The sequence below is a fragment of the Arachis hypogaea genome, chromosome 2 (genome assembly GCF_003086295.3).
Source record: "Arachis hypogaea cultivar Tifrunner chromosome 2, arahy.Tifrunner.gnm2.J5K5, whole genome shotgun sequence".
In the NCBI taxonomy this organism is placed as follows: Eukaryota; Viridiplantae; Streptophyta; class Magnoliopsida; order Fabales; family Fabaceae; genus Arachis; species Arachis hypogaea.
The window spans coordinates 10,903,318-10,921,475 of record NC_092037.1 but is presented as its reverse complement, the minus strand read 5'-3'; the positions used below and the strand labels follow the sequence as shown (position 1 = coordinate 10,921,475).

General features: G+C 39.6%; 1 non-coding gene across 3 annotated transcripts; it reads left to right on the top strand.

Annotated features, from left to right (window-relative positions):
• The first annotated feature begins 15,019 nt into the window (after positions 1-15,019).
• On the top strand, positions 15,020-18,158 carry LOC112737314 (uncharacterized). 3 transcript variants are annotated; one of them, XR_011871395.1, is made up of 4 exons: positions 15,020-15,318; positions 15,505-16,044; positions 16,945-17,366; positions 17,825-18,158. It is a non-coding gene; the product is annotated as an uncharacterized protein (transcript). The 3 variants fall into 3 exon arrangements; XR_011871391.1 differs by lacking the exon at positions 17,825-18,158 and having other exon boundaries at positions 15,022-15,318; positions 16,945-17,721; XR_011871392.1 differs by lacking the exon at positions 17,825-18,158 and having other exon boundaries at positions 15,025-15,318; positions 15,631-16,044; positions 16,945-17,721.

The window sequence follows — 18,158 nt, the reverse complement described above, 5'->3', positions numbered from 1 at the left end:
GTAGAGGTAATTGAAAAATTACCACCACCTGCCAATGTTAAGGCAATTAGAAGCTTTCTGGGACATGCAGGATTCTACAGGAGGTTTATAAAGGATTTTTCAAAAATTGCAAAACCTCTAAGCAACCTGCTAGCTGCTGACACACCATTTGTGTTTGACACACAGTGTCTACAGGCATTTGAGACCCTGAAAGCCAAGCTGGTCACAACACCAGTTATCTCTGCACCAGACTGGACATTACCATTCAAACTAATGTGTGATGCCAGTGACCATGCCATTGGTGAAGTGTTGGGACAGATGCATAACAAGCTTCTGCACGTCATTTATTATGCTAGCCGTGTTCTAAATGACGCACAGAAGAATTACACAACCATAGAAAAAGAGTTACTTGCAGTGGTTTATGCCATTGACAAGTTTAGATCCTATTTAGTAGGGTCAAAAGTGATTGTGTACACTGACCATGCTGCTCTTAAATACTTACTCACAAAGCAGGATTCAAAACCCAGGCTTATAAGGTGGGTGTTGCTTCTGCAAGAGTTTGATATAGAAATAAGAGACAGAAAAGGGACAGAGAACCAGGTAGCTGATCATTTGTCCCGAATAGAACCAGTGACAAGGGCGTCCCTCCCTTCTACTGAGATCTCTGAGACTTTTCCAGATGAGCAACGCTTTGCCATTCAGGAAGCTCCATGGTTTGCAAACATTGCAAACTATAAAGCTGTGAGGTTCATACCACAGGAGTACAGCAGAGTGTAAAGAAAAAATTAATTTCAGATGCCAAGTATTACCTATGGGATGAGCCATACCTCTTTAAGAGATGTGCAGACGGAATAATCCACAGATGTGTACCTAGAGAGGAAGCACAAAGAATCCTGTGGCATTGCCATGGATCACAGTATGGGGGACATTTTGGAGGTGAGCGAACAGCCACTAAGGTCCTCCAATGTGGATTCTACTGGCCTACTCTCTATAGGGATGCCCGAGAGTTTGTGCGTAACTGTGACAGTTGCCAAAGAGCTGGTAACTTGCCTCATGGTTACGCCATGCCTCAACAAGGGATCTTAGAGATTGAATTGTTTGATGTATGGGGAATTGACTTCATGGGTCCCTTCCCACCATCATACTCAAACACTTATATTCTGGTGGCAGTAGACTATGTATCTAAATGGGTAGAAGCAATTGCCACACCCAATAATGATACCAAGAACGTGCTGAAATTCCTCCAAAAACACATCTTCAGCAGGTTTGGTGTTCCCAGAGTACTAATCAGTGATGGGGGCACTCATTTCTGCAATAAACAGCTGTACTCTGCTATGGTCCGATATGGAATTAGCCACAAAGTAGCAACTCCGTATCATCCACAGACAAATGGGCAAGCTGAAGTCTTTAATAGAGAGCTAAAAAGAATCCTGGAATGGACTGTTATTGCCCGCAGAAAGGATTGGGCAAAGAGCTTGTATGATGCTCTGTGGGCATACAGAACAGCATACAAGACTCCTATAGGAACCTCTCCATACCAACTTGTGTATGGGAAGGCCTGTCATCTGCCCGTGGAACTGGAACATAAAGCCTACTGGGCAACCAGATTCCTAAATATGGATGCTAAGTTAGCTGGTGAAAAAAGATTGCTCCAGCTAAATGAGCTAGAGGAGTTCAGACTCAGTGCCTTTGAAAATGCAAAAATCTATAAGGAAAAGGCAAAGAAGTGGCATGACAAAAAGTTGTCATCCAGAGTCTTTGAACCAGGACAAAAAGTTCTACTCTTCAACTCTAGGCTCAGACTATTCCTAGGAAAACTTAAATCCCGATGGAGGGGTCCGTATGTGATTACAGGAGTGTCACCATATGGATATGTTGAGCTTCAGGATATTGATTCTGATAAAAAGTTCATTGTTAATGGACAGAGGATCAAACATTATCTTGAAAGCAATTTTGAGCAAGAATGCTCAAAGCTGAGGCTTGAATGAATCTCAGTAAAAGGTCCAGCTAAAGACGATAAAGAAGCGCTTGCTGGGAGGCAACCCAGTCATTAGCAGGTTATCTGTTTTATTTAATAAAAGTTTGATACATATTCTCAAAGGGTGATCATCAAAATTGAAGGAATTCACAGAGTTACAGAAGGATTCAGTGCAAAAAGCAGAGAAAAGGAGCTTGCTGGCGAAAAAACGCCAGTAAGGGTTACTCTGGGCGTTAAACGCCAGTAAAGGTACCATTTTGGGCATTAAACGCCAGAATGGGCACCATTCTGGGCGTTTAATGCCAGGTGTGTAGCATCCTGGGCGTTTAGCAAAACGCCCAGTGATGAAGGGGTTTCTGGCGTTTAACGCCAGCCATGGTACCTGGCTGGGCGTTAAACGCCCATATTGGCCAACATTTGGGCGTTAAACGCCAGAATGGATACCATTCTGGGCGTTTAACGCCAGATAGGTGGGGGACAGAGATTTTGTTTCCACTTCAAATTTTTTCAAACTTTCTTGTTTTGATCCATAATTTTCTGCATAAACACATTTCAAACTTTCATCATTCACCTTCAAATCTTAAAAATTAAAATCATTATTCAAATCTCTTTCAAATCCTTTCCAAATCTTCTTCAAAAACTCAAATATCTCTCAATTTCTTTCCATATCTTCTCAAATTTCCTTCAAAATTTTGAAATCTCTCCCCCTTCCCTTATAAATATAAGTTCGGCCATTCCCCTTTCCCCACCATTCGAATTTGCTCTCCCCATCTCTCTCCTCTTTCTTTTCTTTTGCTTGAGGACAAGCAACCCTCTAAGTTTGGTGTGCTTTTCCGTGATCACTAAGCTAAGGCTCATCAAGATCATGGCTCCCAAAGGAAAATAAACCAATTCTAGGGGCAAGAAAGAGAATGCTCCAAAGGATCTTTGGAGTCAAGAGAGGTTCTTAACCAAAGAACATGCAGACCATTACCACAAAATAATGGGTCTAAGGTCAGTGATTGATGAATGAATTTTTTCCGGTATAGAAATTATCGAGTAATCAATCGTAGTATAGTCTAAACCGACGCAAAATCCATCATCAAACAATTCTACAATCTATAACCGAGAGTACTAGTCTCCCGAGTCGTTCTTCCCTAGGAATGCTACAAGGATGCATGTTAGTGGTTAAGTGATCTTTTGTGGCTTGAAGAGTGTGGCATAAAAGTGCTAATAAAAGAAAACAAAAATCAATCAATATTAAAAGCCTTGGCCAAGGTTGAACATTGGAAGTTCCATCACTATAGCTTCCTTCAATTGTGATAACAAAGGAGTGTTGCTTCACTTAGTTAACCCCTAATTATAGAGGAAAGTCAAGTAAAAGTAACTAACTTGAGTCACAAGTCCTAGTCTTACCCTAGGGAAGTCTAGCTTTAGTGCACTCTAAGTCAATTAGCAATTCTCAATTCTTAATCAACAATTGACATCCATTATTCAAGTGTCTCCAATGACTCAACCACTAGGCCAAGTGAGGGGATGCTACTCCATATCTAAAGTTGGCATTTTCTCAAACATTTGGAGAGCAAGAATGAAAGACATAGTAAAATTGAGAAGAGGTTTAGAATCAAAGTGATTCAACACAAGAGATTAACAAGAATCAACAATGAACAACAATGAAAATGAGATCTTCAATGAATCAATAGAATCCAAAACAACAAAGTTAAATCTAAGATCTATGAGAATTGAACAATTACAAACACTAATTGAGATTAGAGAAGATGATCTACAACATGAACAAAGTAAAATGAGAGTTGCAATAGATCTCACCAAGGAATGGTTGAGAATTGAGAAAATGAAGATGAATCCTAGAGAGAGGTTGGAGTTTCTCTCTATACAAATGTAACTAACTAAAAATATCTAAGAAAACTTGTAAAATGAGTCTATGGATGTGAATGTGTGTCAATCCCCTTCAATCTTTGGCTCTTATATGCATTTTGGCGCCAAAGTTGGTTGCTGAAACCTTCCAAAATCGCCAGGCACGTGTTGCAATAACAGAATCACGTGCGGACTACGACGCGTGCGCGCACGGTACGCGTGCACGTCCCTGGCTAATTCTGCGATGTGCGCGCGAGCGCCTTGTGCGCGTACGCGTGCTTGGCCGAGATCAATTCTTTGGCTTTTTGTGCTTCCCTCCACTTGCATGCTTCCTTCCTTGCTTCCTTTGATCCATGCCTAGCCTATTTCACCCTGAGATTACTAGCAAACACATCAAGGCATCTTATGGAATCAAGGATGAATTAAAATTATCAAATTAAAGGCTTAAAAGCATGTTTTTACACTTAGGCACAAATACGGGAGAGATTACAAAACCACGCCAATTCATAGGCTAAATGTGAGAAAAGGTTATCAAAATACTCTAAATTCAATACAAGATAAACCCTAAAAATGGGGTTTATCAACCTCCCCACACTTAGACCTTAGCATGTCCTCATGCTAAAATAAGAAGGAACTAAGGGGTGTGATATTTATTGAATGCAACTAAACTATATGAGTCCTATCTAAATGCAACTACCTAAAGTAGTTGGAAATGCTTAGTTCAAACAAATCAATTCCCAAGAGACATGCATAAGCACAAGAGCTAGGGCAATAGGAATTAAGTCCCAACCACAATTGTATTGAATTATCAAAAAGAGTTCAAACTTGCAAGAATATAAATAATATGAGTGAACCCATGTAATTGAACTTTTGAACCCTCACCGGATGTGTATCCGCTCTATTCACTCAAGTGTTTAAGGGTTAATTCACTCAATTCTCTTCTAATCATGCTTTCCAAAATTTGATTTTCCTCTAACAATCAACACTTATTCAATGCATGCATACATCCATAATGAGGTCATTCATTTAGGTTGTAATGGGGTTAGGGTCAAGGTAGGATCATTTATGGTTAAGTGGACTAGAGTTTAGATCTTTGATTAGTATAGACTTTCCCACCTAACTATATGATGACCTATACACATTCAAACTATTCTAACTACTCATTCTTCACTTTTTCTTACATACTCATGCATTCTTGTTTGATTCATAACACCTATGCATTGATTCCTTTTTATTGACTTCACTTTGGGGCATTTTGTCCCCTTTATTGCTCTTCTTTTTTTTTTCTTTTCTTTCTTTTTCTATTTACATTTTTTTTCTTTTCTCTTCTTTTTTTCACTTTTATTTCTTTTTTTTTTCTTTTCATTTTTTTTTCAAACTATACACAAGGACATCAATGCATAAGGTCTATACATTCAATCAATACATGAATGTGTTCCCAATTCTAAAATATGAAAGTGTACTACCCCTTTTGTCCCATCCAATGTTCCCAAGCCTCACCAACTTTGAATAATAAACACTCTCACTAGCCTAGGCTAATCAAAGATCCAAACAAGAACTTTCATTGGTTTTCCGCCTTGGGCTTGTAATGTGCTAAAATGAGAATAAGTTGGTTAAGCATAGGCTCAAAATTGGCTAACAATGGAGAGTAAAAGGTTGGCTATTTGGGTAAGTGGGCTAATGAAATAATGGCCTCAATCATATAAATGCATGAATACAAGAAATAAATGGACATATAGAATCAAGCAAATCAATGATCACAATCATAGAAAGAGAGCAATTTCACACAAGAATGGAAAATAAGTGGTTATAAAATGTAACCACATTAATAGGCTCAAGTCTCACAAGCTTGTGTTCTTAATTCAATACATGCTTCACAAAGTATGAATTCAAGCAAGTTTCACCAAAAATTTTCTTTCAATCAATTGGGTTAATGCCCTATATTTAAATTTCTTGAAAAATCTCAATATTTGACTAAGCATTGTTGTGATTGAAAAATGCAAAAATTTCCTTAGTTTACCCTTTTCTTTTCCGCTTAAAACCAATTTCTTATGCAAAAAGGGTGACTAAGTGTTTGCAATTCAAAGTATGATTTCTAATCACAACCACAAACTAAAAAGAAAGATATGCAAAAAGAAAATGTATGCAAAAAATGTATAAAGATAAATCCAACTAAAAGTATGAAAGCTATCATCTAAAACATCTAAAAATATCCAAAAGCATCAACATATCTAAAATCCAAAATAAGCAGTAAAGGTATCCAAAATAAACTCAAAATGCATCAAAATATATACAAAAGATATGCAAAATAAGATAACTAGGAGAGTAGCTGAAAAGTTCACCGGTCCCCTCCCTACACTTAAGATCAAGCATCGTCCTCGATGCTAAACCGGAGGATCAGTGGAAGGTACAACGGTAGACTCTGGCTCTGGCTGTGGCTGTGGGACCGGCTCCTCATGGGTCCGCGGTGTCTCTGTAGTGTCAGGAGCAACTGGAGGTGCATCCTGCTGAGTCGGCGCCTCCGCATCCCCCTCCTGATGATCCTGCTCATCGGAGGCCGGAGAGTCGGGAAGCGGAGGTAATTCAGCACCAAGAGAGATGAGCGCCTGATCCATCCGATCCATTCGGCGTCTGACATGGAGCCTCTCGCGCTCTAAAAACCGAAACAGACGCTGGATCAGTAGGTAAGTCGGCTCAGGTGCTGAAGAAGGGGCTGTCGAAGATGGGGCTGCTGCTGTAGAAGCGGATGGGGCTGCTGAAGGTCCGGCTGTCCCACCACCGCTCTAGCTCTAGATCGGCGTCTAGCCGGGGGTCTCTCAGTCACCCAAGTGCCCCAAGGAATAGTGACCTCCTTAGCACTGTCCTCTGGCGGCGGTGGTATCACATCATCATCATGGCTAGGAACATCCGCCAGTGATGCCATGCTGGTAATCAGGACAGGAAAAGGCAGGAGGCCACGAATATGGGCTCGCCACATGCTATGTCGGATCAATCGGGAAAAATAAACTTCCTTTCCCTCCATAACACAGCCAATCAAGAGTAGCATCTCCATAGGGATCTCAGAAAAGTGAGTGGTGGGCAAGACGTAGTGAGCGAAGATCATCTGCCAAGTTTTGGCCACCTTGTTCAAGTGTGCAAAGAGCATCCCTTTGGGCTTTGTGTTGCCCGAATCCATGACCCAAGTAGCATCTGGTAAACCAATCACGCGCCTCAGCGCCTCATAGTCAAAGGTCATGGTATGGATAGCCATCTCTTCCTGCTGACGGGCACACATGTCATCAGTAATGTGCCGACACTGTAATGCCTCCTCTATAGCAGTCTCAGTGATCATAACCTCTCTACCCCTCACCTGAACTGAATCCAAAGTAGGACAGAAGAAGTTGCAATAGAATTTCTTAACCCAAGAAATGTTGATATCTCCCAAATCTCTGTCAACAAAATCTATACCCAACTCAAGGATCCGACTAGTAATGGACCGTCGGACATCATTGGGGAGAACAAGCTTCTTCTCGGTATTCAGTTTTGTTGTCCGATACTTGGAAAGTCGAAACTCACAGTAGAGATTGAGGAACTTAGTCGGGTCAGTAGAAGGTAACAGCTGATTTTCTTTTTCTTCGTCATTTAGAGGATTCTTAGCATAATTCTTATAAATGGGGGGGGGAGGGGGTAGAAGGTGTAGAATGTTTCCTTTTCTTGGAGGCAGTGGCTATAGCTTTTCCTTTATCCGACATCCTGAAAAATATGATAGCATATAAGCAATGAGACACTTAGCATGTAACAGAGAAAGCATGTTCAGAATATCAATTGACTAATAAACAATCATGATGTGAACTGAATTTGAAAAGAGTTGGTAAACAAGGAAGCATAAGTGAACAAGTAAACAAGAATGCACTGTTCACTAAAGTCAACAACTCTTACTCAATAAGCAATAATATCATCATACTTTTGAAAGAATGGTTAAAGAGGGTTAAATGTGAGTAGAGGTTAATTGGTTAAAGAAATTAGTAAGGTAGAAAGGTGGATTAGTGGTATGATGATATTTAGGCTCAAAGAAAATAGAAGTTCTGGTTCATGTTCACCATGATTGGTGCAGATCCGGGAAGTCAAAAGGAAACGGAAATTAGCCCAAATTACAATAGAGATTAAGATGGAAACAGATTTCTTGAAAATTGGGCAGCATTCCGCCTTAAAATCGGACGTTCTCGGATAGCAAAATAGCACAAATAGCATAGAAAACAACATCAATTAAGCACAACGGCAATCAGATAGCATTTAGCAACACAAATTGCAGAGAAGAGCAACCCAAAATCAATCATACAGCACCCAAGGAAACAAATAGCAAATTATGCACAAACAGAGCACTTATCAGGCCTAGAATCCTCTATCCAGTCCTAGCTACCTAACCGCAATTATTTTTTAACTAATCCTAACATGCAAAATATCAACTCTAACTAACTACAGAAAAATAACAGTAGCTAACAAAATCAAAATTTACAGGAGTTGGAGCAGAAACCTGGAGCAGAGCAAAAATCAAAGAAAATGGGTCAGGGGTGTTCACGGTGGCGTGTGTGAGAGACAGGGCAGAATGGATGAGTGAGAGAGAGAGAGACTGGCCGTGTGATGGTGGTGGCCGGCGGCGGTTGCTGTCAGCGGCGGAAGGAAGAGGAAGAAGATGGTAGGGAGAAAAGAGATGTGCGGTTGAGTGGCGACGGCGGTGCAGTCACCGGTGGTGATGATGGTGGTTGGTGGAGTTGAGGGAAGGGGAAGATGAGAGAAGGAGGGGAGTGGGAGAATGAGAGGGAGTGATAATGGGTGAGGGGGGTTATGGTGAGAGAAGGGGTTGGCCGTGCGGTGGTAGCCGGCGGAGCAGCGGTGGTTGAGGGTGAGAAGAAGAAGCAGATGAAAATGGTGAGGGAGAAGAAAGAGTGCGCGACTGCGCAACGCTCTTCGCGTATTAGGGTTGTCCCTTTTTTTTAATCGACGCGAGCGCGCACCTTGCGCGTCCGCGTACATTGAGAAAACTTGGGCCCCACGCGTGAGCGTGCGGTGCGCTCAAGCGTGGATGATCAAAATAGGCAAAGATGCGTGCGCGTACCGTGCGCGCACGCATACGAGGAGTTGGGCTGGAGGCTTAACGTTGGCCCAAATTAGGCCTAACTCTCTGGTCAATGTCCTGAAGGTTGCACTACTAGACCTGCGCGTACGCGGCATGTGCGCGTCCGCGTATATTGGCAGTTTATTATAGGGCGCGCAAGCGCGATGCGTGCGCTCGCGTTTTTTTCTTCTCTTGGTGTATGGGCGCGCACGCGGCATGTGCGCGTCCGCGCGAAATGAGTTGGGCTGGGGGCTTGAAGTTGGCCCAAATCCAGCACAACTCTCTGGGGCTTGGCTCAAAATTTTGCAGCAGCAGATCGACGCGGACGCGTCAGGTGCGCGTCCGCGTGCATTTCCCTATTGCTGTATGGACGCGCACGCACGTAGTGCGCGCACGCGTGCTAGGAGTTGGGCTTGAGGCACAACGCTGGCCTAGGAGAGGCCCAACTCTCTGGAAGGTGTATGGTGGTGCATCCGCTCATGGACGCGTGCGCGTGCAGCGTGCGCACGCGTCTTCCCCCCCCCCCCCCCCCCCCCTTTTTTTTTGAAATTGACTAAAAGCTCTAAATTGCCCAAAGACTCCCCATGATGTTTACAACACCTTATTTAGTCAAAAACCACATACTTTCTAAAATGCAAGTTGGTTTTGAGATTTATTCTATTTCTACTAAGCACAACATGCATGTTAATATGCTAGCAACTAATGTACACAAACAAGCTAATTATGAGATGAAAAACTACCTACAATGGTAACTCAAATCACTTATTAAGCCAAATTAAAAGAGTATGGAAAGAGTTTACCATGGTGGGGTGTCTCCCACCTAGCACTTTTAGTTTAAGTCCTTAAGTTGGACATTTGGTGGAGTCCTTGCTAGGGTGGCTTATGCTTGAACTCTTCTTCGAATCCCCACCAGTGTTTGCTCTTCCAATAGTCTCCGGGATCCCAATTTAAATGTACAAGGCCATCAAGGGGGCCTAAGTAAGTAACAAGGTCCCTAAGTTGATAGTGCTCTATGTATGTTCCGGGGTCCCATACTTTATTTGTCAACCCCTTTTCTTCTTGATCTTCATGCTTCCAATAGGGTGACAAACTTATTGAATTCTCCTTGTAACTCATACTCATCATCCTAATTCCATTGAATTTGGTTTCACTCCACTTTTGAAACTCAAAGTTTGATCTTCCATCCTTTATGCACCTTGATTCAAATTGTCCACCAACATCTAATTCGTTCTTACTCTCTAGCCCACAAAGAGTTCTAAGTTGACCGTCCGTTTCTAACAACGCATATTGATATGGGCCAAGAAAATTAAAGGATGAGATGATTACCCACCCGATTTGTAATTGGGACGGCGACTTAGCAAGGAAGATATCCAATGGTCTTGACATTGTAGGTTCCACTTCCTTTGGCTCCTCCATGATGATTTCCATCTTTTGATAACTTTCTTTAAATTCTTCTTGTTTGCTAACTTCCTCCAAACCTTTATCATTGATCAAGTCATGTGTTGGAGGTTGCGCAACCTCCGCAACATCGGTTTCACATTCGATGGGAGAAGCTTCAACAAGGTCACCATTGTCACTTGATGTAGAGTTATTTTCGTCGATGGAACTTTCTTCTTGTTTAACCTCCTCTAGGTCTTCTTCCACTTCTTTATCTTCAACAATCTTCATTTCCTCCGCTTGTTGCAACATACACTCCATTTCCTTGCACTCAACTTGAGACTCTAAAGTCTCCCTCATACCTCCCTCTTTGGTTGCTTTTTCACAATCATCCGTGAACTCATTTCGCTTGTCGTATGAATCCCAAGAATCTATCTTTTGACGGATGGTTGCTTGAAGTCGATCCATTTCTTCCTTGAAACGATCCCTTAATTCTTGTTCCGCTTTACTAACATAAGTGGGATCATATTGCTCTTGGATTAAGGGACATTGATATGCTTCCATGGAGGTTTGTGGCGGAGAGGGGAAATCATGATATAGTTGGAAAGGAGATTCATCAACGCTTTGAGGTGGGAAGTTATTTGGTTATTGGTAGAGGGTGGAATTATACGGGACGTAAATTCTTGGAGGGTAGAGGTGAAACTCGTGAGTGCGGTTTGGAGCTCTTCTTGCTCTTGAAGAATGATACCAAGTGCATCATTCATGGGGACTTGGGTTGGAAGGTAAAGATGTTGGAGTGGTGGTGATTCAAGGGTTGCTTGTTCATAATCGTCATAAGGGTATGCATAGAGGGGATATAGACTTGGATCATATGTAGGCAATTGGTGGAAATAAGATGTGGGTTGAGAATATGGTGTATAGAATGATGGTGGTTGAGTGGTATAACCATGATAAGAATCATCATATCCATAGGAATGATATGCATTATGGGAAGGATTACCTTCATAGTAACTTGAAGGGGAAGGTTGCCATGATGATTGCTCATGTGGATATGGCTCTCTTCCTAAGAATTCATCTCTCCCATAATGTGAGCCATCATTCAAGTTTTCATCGCCTACAACATAGTCATAGTCATATCCAAAACCACAAGAATGAGAATTCATAGTGGCAAATAGGAACAAAACTAATAGAGATCTAAAACTAATGAAAACTAACAAACAAACAAAAGACAAACATATTCACAATATTCACATATTTACATTAACCAAAAACATGGCACTCATGTGCATTCCCCGGCAACGGCGCCATTTTGATGAATGAATTTTTGCCGGTATAGAAATTATCGAGTAATCAATCGTAGTATAGTCTAAACCGACGCAAAATCCATCATCAAACAATTCTACAATCTATAACCGAGAGTACTAGTCTCCCGAGTCGTTCTTCCCTAGGAATGCTACAAGGATGCATGTTAGTGGTTAAGTGATCTTTTGTGGCTTGAAGAGTGTGGCATAAAAGTGCTAATAAAAGAAAACAACAATCAATCAATATTAAAAGCCTTGGCCAAGGTTGAACATTGGAAGTTCCATCACTATAGCTTCCTTCAATTGTGATAACAAAGGAGTGTTGCTTCACTTAGTTAACCCCTAATTATAGAGGAAAGTCAAGTAAAAGTAACTAACTTGAGTCACAAGTCCTAGTCTTACCCTAGGGAAGTCTAGCTTTAGTGCACTCTAAGTCAATTAGCAATTCTCAATTCTTAATCAACAATTGACATCCATTATTCAAGTGTCTCCAATGACTCAACCACTAGGCCAAGTGAGGGGATGCTACTCCATATCTAAAGTTGGCATTTTCTCAAACATTTGGAGAGCAAGAATGAAAGACATAGTAAAATTGAGAAGAGGTTTAGAATCAAAGTGATTCAACACAAGAGATTAACAAGAATCAACAATGAACAACAATGAAAATGAGATCTTCAATGAATCAATAGAATCCAAAACAACAAAGTTAAATCTAAGATCTATGAGAATTGAACAATTACAAACACTAATTGAGATTAGAGAAGATGATCTACAACATGAACACAGTAAAATGAGAGTTGCAATAGATCTCACCAAGGAATGGTTGAGAATTGAGAAAATGAAGATGAATCCTAGAGAGAGGTTGGAGTTTCTCTCTATACATATGTAACTAACTAAAAATATCTAAGAAAACTTGTAAAATGAGTCTATGGATGTGAATGTGTGTCAATCCCCTTCAATCTTTGGCTCTTATATGCATTTTGGCGCCAAAGTTGGTTGCTGAAACCTTCCAAAATCGCCAGGCACGTGTTGCAATAACAGAGTCACGTGGTATTCTGAGTAGGATTCAAGGATTGAATGACTGTGACAAGCTTCAAACTCTTGAGGGCTGGGCGTTAGTGACAGACGCAAAAGAATCACTGGATTCTACTCCAACCTGATTGAGAACCGACAGATGATTAGTCGTGCTGTGATAGAACGCGTTGAACATTTTCACTGAGAGGATGGGAGGTAGCCATTGACAATGGTGAAACCCTATATACAGCTTGCCATGGAAGGAGCCTTGCGTGCATTGAAGAAGAAGACAGTAGGAAAGCAGAGATTCAGAAGATAGAGCATCTCCAAAACCTCAACCTGTTCTCCATTACTGCAAAACAAGTATCTATTTCATGTTCTTTTACTTTTCACAATTAAACCTGAGAATTATTGATATCCTGACTAAGAGTTACAAGATAACCATAGCTTGCTTCAAGCCGACAATCTCCGTGGGATCGACCCTTACTCACGTAAGGTATTACTTGGACGACCCAGTGCACTTGCTGGTTAGTTGTGCGGAATTGCAAAAGTGTGATTGCGATTTCGTGCACCACCTATAGTCAGCCACCTATTCTTTACAGATGATTCCATTCTCTTTTGCAAGGCAAACGAGGTAGAATGCAACAAGCTGATGGAGATACTGGAGTGCTATGGTGATATTAGTGGGAAGACAATTAATTTCTCTAAGTCATCTATTTTCTATAGCAAGAACACCCTTAGTCCGAACAGAGAACGCTTATCTCAACTACTTCAGATTCCACACATAGGCAGACAAAATAAGTATTTGGGACTGCCGGCAGTGATTAATAGATCAAAAACTCATACCTTTAACTTTATTAAGGGGAAATTTGATAAGAAACTACAGGCTTGGAAGCCATCATTATTGTCAGTCAGTGGGAGAGAGGTTTTAATTAAAGCAGTAGCTACGGCTATTCCGATCTACATTTTGAGCTGTTTCAAACTCCCGGACACATTATTAGACGAGATTCAGAGAAAGATGATAAATTTCTGGTGGGGGCAAAGGGGGTCGGAAAGAAGATTACAATGGATCAGGTGAGATATAATTTGCAGAGAAAAGAAGTATGGAGGATTAGACTTTAAAGACCTGAAAGCATTTAATCTAGCCATGTTGGTTAAACAAGGCTGGAGAATCATCACGAAACCTAATTCTCTAATCAGCAGAATTTACAAAAGCAAATATGTTAAATTTTCTTCTTTCCTACAGGCAGATACAGGGCGAAATCCTTTTTGGGCCTAGAGAAGCTTACTAGAAGAAAGGAAAATTATCAAACAAGGTAATCATTGGCAAGTGGGACGAGGCATTCAGATTAGAATTATGGAGGATTGGTGGCTTAAAAATGTAAAGTCAATATCCGAACAACAGCAAACATCTACAGACCCTAATTTAATTTGGGTTAATCAACTCATTCATAATAGACAGTGGAAGGATGATATAATAAAAAATAATTTCAATCCAGAAATTGCATCAGAAATCTTACAAACTCCTATTATAAAAGTTGGAGAAGATCGGATTACCTGGGAAAATGAGAGGGACGGCAGGTCCACAGTGGCTTCAGGCTATAATACAGCTTTTCAAATGGTGCATTCTCCAATCAGCCAATTACCCAATTTGTGGAAGAAAAAGAGACTCTGGAATTCGTTGTGGGAACTTCAATGTCCACCGAAGATTAAGGTATTCCTGTGGAAAGCCCTGCATGACGGCTTCCCAGTTCGTACTCGACTTCATGAAAGGATACCAACAGTCCCAGAAATCTACCCTAGATGCAACAATTTGGGGGGAAAATGTAAATCACTGCTTAATTGATTGCCCAAGGTCACAAGAAGTTTTACAGAAGTCAGATTTATGAGCTTACCTGATGCAAAACAGTTCAGGGGAATTTCAGGAGCGATGGAGCCAGTTCATGGAAGGAGCAAGACGAAGACACCATTGGAGGAAGAGCTCAGCACTGGCAGCCGTTATTCTATGGAAGATTTGGATCGCGAGGAACCATTTTGTCTTTGAAAATAAAAGTACTTCACCAGATTCAATTATCACTTCAGCGCATGAAGCCATGGAGGAGATGCAGAAGACAAATGAGTCATAATATGTGGTTTTAGTTGTGTTTAGTCATGCTTTAGTTAAAGAAATGTTAATTGCTTGGAATTCCCTCTATTACATTGATGTATGGTTGTCCAAGGTGGACCCACATCTCTTATTTATTTTATATTAATAAATAAATATCATGTTACCTTTGAAAAAAAAAAGATTGAAAACTCACTTTTAACCGTATTTTTCATTGAGAGGGTTTAAAACCCAAAAAATACCCTTAAGCATTTTTCATTATTTTTACTGTTGTTTGTGCGCCTAATCCCGCGCCCCCACCTAAAAACAAACCCTAATCACTAATTAGTATCTTCTCTCACTCATAAAACACTCCCACAGTCCCACTCACTCATCTCCTCTCTCAAAAGTCAGTCGTCTCTCTTAGTCTCAGTGTCACATAATGCGGCCGACTATTTCTTCTTATTGACGCCACCTCTGTTCAGTCACGGTGCCACCTCCTCTTCTCATTCACGCCTTCTCCTCGATCCTTTCAGTCACGCCACCGCCTCCTCCTCTTAGTGACATTGCTGTCGTTGACTTCTCCGTCACGAAGCCACCCTCCTCCTCGTCTCCTCACGCAACTGTCGTCTTAAAGGTTCAGTCTTGTTTTTTATATGTTTTTGTTGTTTTTTGTTAAATTTATCTTTTTTTAAATCTTTTTTTGTTATTTTTTGTTAAGTTTTGTCTTGTTTTTTATCTGTTTTTTTATACTTTGTCAGATTTTTTCTTGCTTTTAGATATATTTTTGTTTTAATTTGTTAAATTTTTTATTTTTGTGAAGGTTCTGCTTTTGTTAATCATCTTAGCACTCCATCCCCTCTGATCGTTGGCATTTCCTCTTGCACCGAAATTTCTACAAAATAATAACTAGTAATTTTTTCGCTTTTTATTTTTGTTATGGAGCTAGGAATGGTGTGAGACATCATTATGGGGTACATGGGTGCAATACTGGAGTGTGGTGTCAGCGTAACTAAAATCGGACGGTCCGGATTTGGGGTGAGTAATCGGACGGTCCAATTAGAGGGGAGCAAATCGGACCGTCCGATTTGTTGGTTGCAGGCCAGGTGTCGAGCATGCAGTCTCCCCAGCAGCGGTGCCCCCTCCATGCGTGACTATCTCTCCCTTGAAGTCTCACTCTCCTTCAGAAGTCATTTTCCCTTCCTGCATCTCAAGTTTCATCATTTCTTCTCTGCTTCTTCATCTTTACTAGGACAAATTTTTGCTTCTTGCACTGTAAAAAAAATTATAATGCCAAAAAAAAGTTAAAGATGTTGATCGTCCTGAACTACATATTATTAATTATCTCTGCCATTCTAATTATGTAAGTTAAATTTTTAATTTTTGTTATTTCAAAATTTATGTTATTATTACAGATTTATTATTACTACTTTTAGAAGTTTAGAAATGTATATTTAAGGATTAGGTAAAAAATTATATATTTAGATTTAATTAGTTGTAATGAACAAGAATGTTTGAATTACATTAATATGATTGGTTAGTAGAAAATATATGTTTAGATCTTGGTGTAATAATTTTATAGATTATGTGTTTACGGCTAGTCTAATTATTTCTTCTAATAATTTTGAGAATTATGGTTAAGAATTAGATTTTGTGTAATATATGATATATGTTATTGATATATTTTGTTACGGTAATTTTATATTGTTATTTATTGTTGGATATTTAAATTGATATAATGTAAATATATTGTTGTAGTTGAGGATTTAATAATAGGTGAAATATTATTAATTGAATAAGAATTAGATTTATTTAATTATTAGTTGCTATTAATAGTTAGTTAGTAATAATAAATATTGGTGATCTAAGAATTATTATTATTCGTTCAACTATGAATATGTAAATAAATAATTATGTAACAAGAAATTTAGTCAAATATTTACGTAACATACCAGTATGTTGGAGTTAAATTAAAAAGTTAGAATTATTAATAATTATTAATAATTTTGATGTAAAGTGTTGAATTAGCATTATTGTAAAAATTTAATTAGCTACTACTATTAGGGAATTAGTTCGATCGAAATGTTTTTAATAATGATAGTTAAATAATTACTAAGTTAGTTGTTTCTATATATGCGCATGCATGTTAGTTATTAAATTAGTGTTGGTCTAGTAAATTAGTTACTATTATTAGAGAATTAGGGCCTTTTATATTGAATTAGGTTTACTATTAATTTATTAATAATTTGTTATGTTTTTGTAGATTTCACGAAATTTGACATGTAATCACCTGTTGTCTTCGGATAGATACAATCATGCTATGGAGGAACATTTACGATTTACTGGTTTTTATCATGTTTTTCAAATTGGAATAGTTCAATGCCAGAAAGGCCTAGTAAATGCTCTTGTTGAGAGGTGGCATTCGGACACACACATTTTTCACCTTCCAGTTGGTGAGTGTGCTGTGACATTAGAAGATGTGGCTTTGATTCTCGGTCTTCCGACCAACGGTATACCAGTGACAGGAGTGACTTTGAGTAGCCATGAAGCCTTAGAAGTTGAGTGTTTGCACCTTTTTGGAGTTGTGCCGAGTAAGTCAGACTGTAGAGGAAGCTTTATAAAGTTGGTATGGCTTCGGGATTTAAAGGAGTGTATTCAGTGCATTGATGAAGACAGTATTCAGAGGTACGTGAAGTGCCATATTATGTTGTTATTTGGTACGATATTGTTTGGAGACAAGTCTAGGGTAGGTGTACACTGGAAGTTTCTGCCTTTGCTTCGTGATTTTGGCAGTATCGGATAGTATAGTTGGGGTTCGGCATGCCTAACACACCTATACAGGTCGTTATGTAGGGCTTCTCGTTTTGACTACAAAGAAATCGATGGTCCGCTAACACTAGTATTATAATGGTATTCATGTTTGATGGTGCTACTCATTTCTATTATTAGATTCATGTTTGGATGGTGCTGTTCATTAGTATTATAATGGGATTCATGTTCGATGGTGCTACTCATTTCTATTATTAAATTCATGTTTGGATGGTGCGGTTCATTAGTATTATTAGATTCATCTTTAGATGGTGCTGTTAATTAATATTTTTATATTCACCATTGGATGGGTTGTTAAATTAAGATATGTACAGGTGAGACACAGACTCCAGCTGAGACAGGCAAACCCTACAATCTGAGGGTTGATCCGCCTCGTCGTAGTGCTAATCGATTCACCCCATTTGTGTTCAAAAAGGTCGCCAAAAAATGCAAGAAGTTTGTGAAAGATGTAAAGTGGTCCATAAGAAAGTAGTGGATGTTGTTTTTAAGAAGTTATGTGTATGACTAAACTTTTCTATGTCCTTGTTAACTACTTTTTCATGACTATCATTTAGGTTTTGTTTCTATCATTACTATGTTTGAAAAAGGCGGAAATATCATGAACTGATATCGGTTGCTATCGTCATATATCAATAATTTTTCCTTCAA